We start from the raw sequence: 6,000 nt of genomic DNA, 5'->3' as shown, positions 1-6,000 counted from the left end.
TACAGATTAAAACAAAACAATGACCACAACAGAGAACAACTGTTGCCATTTAAACAGCTGGAGAGCCGCGAGGGAAGTGAGTTCACTGGAGTTAAAGACGGTTAGATAAAGGAAACGGCCGCTGGTTGTTAGCAATTCAACCGTTCTGCCACACAGGTCTTTGAGAAGCAGAGAGAGCCAGTTATTTATTTATTTATTTATTTATTTATTTATTCATTCATTCATTCATTCATTCATTCATTCATTCATTCATTCATTCTTGACTTATGGTCAAGGAGAAAGTTTATTGTAGATAAAAGGGAGAGCGGAGCTGGAGGCAGAACGGCCTAAGAGAGTCCAGAGTGGGCGGGACCCTGAGCCGTGGGGGGTGGGGGGGAGGCGCCGAGAACCAGGTGCAGCAGCTAAGACAGCAAACGGCAAAAGAAAGTTATTTTGAGGCTTTTATTACATAAGGTAGGAGGAAAAAATTTAAGTGTTTTTTTTTCCCCAAACTTTCTTTGTTTCTCTGTCTTTTCCTTTCTCTCTCTCTCTTTTTCCAGGTCCTGCGCCTGCTGGGGAAATGGTCAACCACTGAGCTACACCGTAGCCTTGTTTTTTGTTTTATTTGTGACAAGTTCTCACCACACAGTCCACACTACCCTGAAACTCCCTTCGTGGCCTAGCTGGCTCCTAAGGCACTGTCCTGCCTTGCCTGCCCAGCTGCAGGGTCGTGGGGTGCTGATTTACCTGACTGGGTGTCAATTCTAAATGTTATTTACATTGGCTGCTGTAACGGATTTGCGTCATTGTGCAGTAATAACGATACGAGGAGCACGGGTCGAGGGCCACAGCGTTTGCACCAGGTAGATGAGGGTTTTACTACAAATGTCATCCTCTGTCAGTCGGTGTGTGTTTCAGTAACTGCGGGGATGATTGTCTTTGATGCTGACATCCAATGGCAGGAGCCGTCGCTCTTTCTGGATGTGAGAAGCAGCCAAATGGCGTTCGGAATCCTCAACGCCCCCACTCCCCACTCCCTCCCCCCATTCCGCGCAGGAGCCGGACAAGAGAGAGAAGGCGAAGCCCTTTAATGGGCTACAAAACCTACAGACACATTTCTTTACTTCCTCAGCATTTCTAAGTTCCCAGTGATACAAAAGCCAGCATCCGAGGCCCTGTCGCCATCTCAGCTGGTGGCACACACTAATCTGGGCTGGTTGCCACTCGGGGGCCTGGATAATTCCCTTGTAATGCAAAGAAAACCCGATTCACTCACCTTTCCCCGGATCCTGGGGAGCCGCTTCAGCCGGGTTACAATCAAGAAATGCCACAGTTAAAAGACTCTTAAGGACCCAGGAGATGGCTCCTAAGTGGGGGCTCCCGTCGGACACCAAAGAGAAATGGCCCGTTTTCTCCTGGTTGAGTGAGTTTTCGCTGCTGACCTGTACATTTTATGCTATTTCAAAGTTACAGGCTAGGAAATTAATGGGAGCTGAGCAGGGGATTTTCCCCCCAAACGCTACATGTGATGCCTTATTTAAAATAATTCCGATTGGAAGTGAACTTGTAGCTAATGGCGCTGTGGCTGCTATTAAATTTACTGCTGATGAATTCAGCGCTCTTGCTATTTTACTGGGGATGTTGCTAATGTGATGTGGTTCTGTTCTTGTTTCTGCTCGTTTTTCGTTTTTCTTTCCTCCATGGTGAAATTTTCTTAAAATTCTTCTGTCTAACCCCACCCCCACCCCCCAGCCCTCTAAATGACTCCAGGTAAAGAAGTCATTTAGCAAATTAATTTACCATCTTGGTATTTTATAACAAAGGGTTGAAAAAACATTAAATAAAGCACACACACATATTTACATATATGCACACATATATTTGGGATGCTTTTGATGTGTCACCCTTTTATATAAATTTGTTATCTTGATAAAGCCAGATAAAATAAATGATCATATTTGTGCCTAATCATTCAACTCTTTGCTTTTACAAGGCCAGAGCAAGGCTGAAAGGAAATTCATCTCAAAGCTATTAAGAAAAGCCAGATAGAAAGGGAACATAAAACGCAGTGAGCTATGGTCAGAGGAGCAGACCCTCTCCCAGCCAGCTCTCCATCATCCCAGATGCCCAGATGGAACAAAGATTTAGAGTTTCAGACAGAGCTCCAGCGCAGGACGGACGGAAGTGGGGCTGCCACGTGAGAACATTATTTATTCTGTGTTCTTAGACGCAGGAAGACAAAGAAACCACCTGGCAATGGCTTAGCTGAAGCAGAGTAACTCGTCCCACGCCCAGACTGTCCCCGTGGCCCCCACCGGATGCACCTGAAGATCAGTTCTTGCGTCCTCGTGTCTGTCTTCTGTGTATATGTGCTAGAGACGAGCAGAGGAGTAATGAAGTCTCCGTGCACCTCCTCAGTGTCGGCAGGACAGGCTATGTGATCTATCACCGGGCTGGGGGCCTTTGCTCTATGCAGACAGAAATTACTAGTAGGCAAGAGCAAGTCCTTCACTGAGGGCAATCCCGAGCCTCTGAATGCTCAGAACTTAGGGGCTGGACTGGTGGAGTCAGTGGTTTTCAGCAAAGCCTTGACAGCTGGGACCTTACGTTTTAGGCTTTAGAGATTAGAGACTCTGGTTGGAGCCGTGCTCTGAGCTTCAGCCACAGATGACCCTGGCACTTGAGCACTATTGGAACCTTCAGTTTGTGTCGTCGTCGTCATCATCGTCATCATCGTCGTCGTCGTCGTCATCATCATCATCATCACCATCACCATCATCGTCAGCAGCAGCAGCAGGCCATGCCTGGATGTTGAGATCCTGAGTTTCTACGGTAACTAAAGACACAGCTCTCTGCCCGAGATGCCAGGATCCTTGACCCTTGAGATAGGTTATCGCCGTAGGCCTTGAACTTAAGGTGCCTGGATCCTCAGCCCTCCAGGAGCGGTTCTCAGCATGTGGGTAGAATGAACTCTCCACAGGAGTCACATTCCGATATCCTGCATATCAGATATTTACATCACCATGTATAACAGCAGTATGAGTTTATGGTTGGGGTCACCACACATGAAGAACTGTACTAACGGTTGCAGCGTCAGGAAGGTTGAGAACCACTGCCTTAAGGTTTGAGAGCTCTCTTGCACTCTTTCAGTAGCCGAGTCCATAGTTTCTCATCCGCAGCCCCTCAAAGCCTTCGCCATCACTGCCTCTCCTCTCTCTTGTGCTCTGGGATTCTTCAACTGCTCTCTTGGGGCTGCCCCTCCATTAACTCTGCTTCCACTCTCTCTGCCTCTTATCACGGCACGGCTATTTCTGCCATCTTTTCCGGGTGTTAGCATCTCAGTTAACAATAAAGATCAAAAGCCGGCAAGAAAAAAACCATTCTAGAGAAACATTTTAATGAGCCTGGGTTGCAATACTGGGTGCACTCAGGAGGGCGTTTCCTGGCTGGTGCCAAATAGCCTTGTTCCATAGCCAGCTCACGGTTACAGCCCTCAGGAAGGACTGTGTTTGCACCAATCACAAGCTTCTGTTGCATCCCTTGAAGTGCTCCCCCTCTGGCGGGAATGGGAATAGCTGCGGGGTAAGTGCATTTACCAAGGCTCATTTAGGGCGCTGCTTCCAAGGCCAGTGCAGGTTGCCTAGAGTGGTCCTGACTAGAGCATGCTTCAGCCATAGCTGTAGTGGCCATCAGCATTGCTTTGGTATCCTCAGAGTGATTGTAAAAGGTCCAAAAGAGCCAGGCTGCTGCCCATGCTAGCTAGCTGCAGCAGAGGGTCCGCTTGGATGTGGTTTCTGCTTGGCCGTGTGGATTCTCTGCTTGAAGCTGCCAGGCATAGTAAAAAGGCCTGTCGGGCAGTCTGCTCTTGGTAATTTTCAACACCATAATCCGACTTTATTTTTTATTGTTTTAAAAAGATTCATTGTATTTAAACTTTTTTTTTTTTTTTTTTTTTTACTTCTGTGTATATGTGTGTGTGGGTGTCCGTGTTGCCACCTCTGTGCAATGCCCAAGGTGGCCAGAAGAGGGTACTGTATTGTCCGGAGCTGGAGTTAACAGTTGTGAGCTGCACAACAGGGGTGCTGTGAACTAAGTTTCAGTCCTCTGCAATAGTGGCAATATTCCCAACCACTGAGCCATCCAGCCCTGCTCTACAGTCTAGCTTTAGACCGTTTTTGTTCTTAAAAAGAAGTCCCACACTCTCTAGTGGCTATTTCTCCCCAACTCAAGGAATCATAGTACAGATATTTTTGGGTCTGGCTTTCTCTCTGAGTGTATTTTCATGGCTTACCCATGCTGGGACATGTATCATTACTGGTCTGTTGGCTGACTAGTATCCCGTCGCACGGATACAGATCACTTTATTCCTGCATTCGTCAGTCCATGACATTTGGATCGTTTCTATTTCCTGGGTGCTAAGGAACAATTACTCTATGAACATTACCATGTATAAGTTTTTGTGCTGATGGCATGTCTTCATTTCTCCTAAACATATGTCAAGTCATGAAGGTGGCAGGTCACAAGGATGCTTACCCTTTGGAACTTCTACCTGGACTTCGTGCTGGTCCCACGTTCTCTACAGCCTTGCAAACACTTGCTCTGAGCTGTCTTTTTCAGTCATCCTAGTGGATAGAAAGTGATATCTCATTGTAATTTCGCCACTAATGTTTAAATAAAAATTTTCTTCTTTAATTTAGTTGCTCCTTATTCAGTCCATACTGCCCCCTCCTCAAAAAAAATCTCAGAAATGTAACTGATGTTGATTTGGAAAAAACAATTAGTGTTCTTTGTGAATTTCACACCGTGAAATTTCACCCCGCCCTTCATACCTGCCCTCCACCCTTGCAACCTCCCCTGCAACAGAAAAACAAACTCACCGTGGAAGCTGGAGTGTGTCACAGTGTGTCCCATGGTATACTTCTTTGCAAATGGTCATTTCAAAGACTCCTTGGTCTGGTACGAGGCCCCAGGCTTCTGCTACTCTGTCATTAGTGGGACATTGAGGTTAATTCTTAAAATTTATTTATTTAGTTTTGAGACATGATCTTACTGTGCATCCACCTGCTTGCCTAGAATTTTCTATGTAGAGCAAGTTGGAACTCACAGAGATATGTCTGCCTGTCTCCTGAATGCTGTGATTAAAGGTGTATGCTAGCATGCCCTGTTTATTAATTATTTGTGGTGTGTGTGTGTGTGTGTGTGTGTGTGTGTGTATGTGTGTGTGTGTGTGTGTGTGTGTGTGTACACATGAGCACAGATACCAATGGAGGTCAGGAGAGGTCAGAGCTCCAGGAGCTAGTGAGCTGCCTACTGTGGATGCTGGAACTGAACTTGGGTCCTCTACAAGAACAGCAAGTGATCTAAACCTTCAAGCCATTTCTCCAGTCCCTGACGTTGAGCTTTTATTCAGTTGTGTCAAGTCTGTGGACATGAGAAGCTTTACTTCTCTCCTGGTGTGACTCCTTTAGGGTCTGAGACAGTTGTTTCTGTCTCAGTGTCCCCATTGCCTCTCCTGTTCCTACAAGACTATTAATTCATGAAAATATTTCCTCACTTCCCTTGCACTTCAGTAAACATCTCCCCCATCCTCTCCTTAAACAGCCCCAGTCATGGAGACATGTGGCAGGTGCTCGGGACATAGATTTCTGGAGACCGACTTGGCTTAGGTTCTAATTCTGTCTCTAATGATTGCCAGCCCAGAGCCCAGAGAGAGCCCAGAGCCCACTAATGAACCTCTGAGTCTTGGCTTTCCTATTTACAAAGAGAGACAATTACAGATCGCTCAGATAATTGTTATGAGGATTAAACTACATCCTGCATGTAAAACAATAGAACAACAGTATGTGGAAATTGCTTAATAAATATTAGTTTCCTCTGCACCCTCGCGTTTCTCTCGATCCTGTAAATGTGCTGTTTCCCCAGAAGATAGAAGGAGGCTGCTGCAGATACAATTTAAATAATACTGTCTCAAATAAATGTTATGCCAGAAAGCGGAGGGAGGGAGGGAAGGAGGAAAGGAAA

General features: G+C 46.1%; 1 long non-coding RNA gene across 4 annotated transcripts; it reads left to right on the top strand.

The window, feature by feature from the left end:
* The first annotated feature begins 369 nt into the window (after nt 1–369).
* Nucleotides 370–4,662, top strand: LOC120103457 (uncharacterized). Of its 4 annotated transcripts, none has more exons than XR_015622204.1 (3): nt 370–453; nt 540–842; nt 1,973–4,662. It is a non-coding gene; the product is annotated as an uncharacterized LOC120103457 (long non-coding RNA). The 4 variants fall into 4 exon arrangements; XR_015622203.1 differs by having other exon boundaries at nt 540–1,402; XR_015622205.1 differs by lacking the exon at nt 540–842 and having other exon boundaries at nt 2,207–4,662.
* The last annotated feature ends 1,338 nt before the right edge of the window (nt 4,663–6,000 follow it).

This window comes from Rattus norvegicus, chromosome 6, assembly GCF_021556685.1.
Source record: "Rattus norvegicus strain SHRSP/BbbUtx chromosome 6, alternate assembly SHRSP_T2T, whole genome shotgun sequence".
NCBI lineage: Eukaryota > Metazoa > Chordata > Mammalia > Rodentia > Muridae > Rattus > Rattus norvegicus.
Note: the sequence above shows the minus strand (reverse complement) of the source record. Positions and strands in the feature narration are given on the sequence as shown.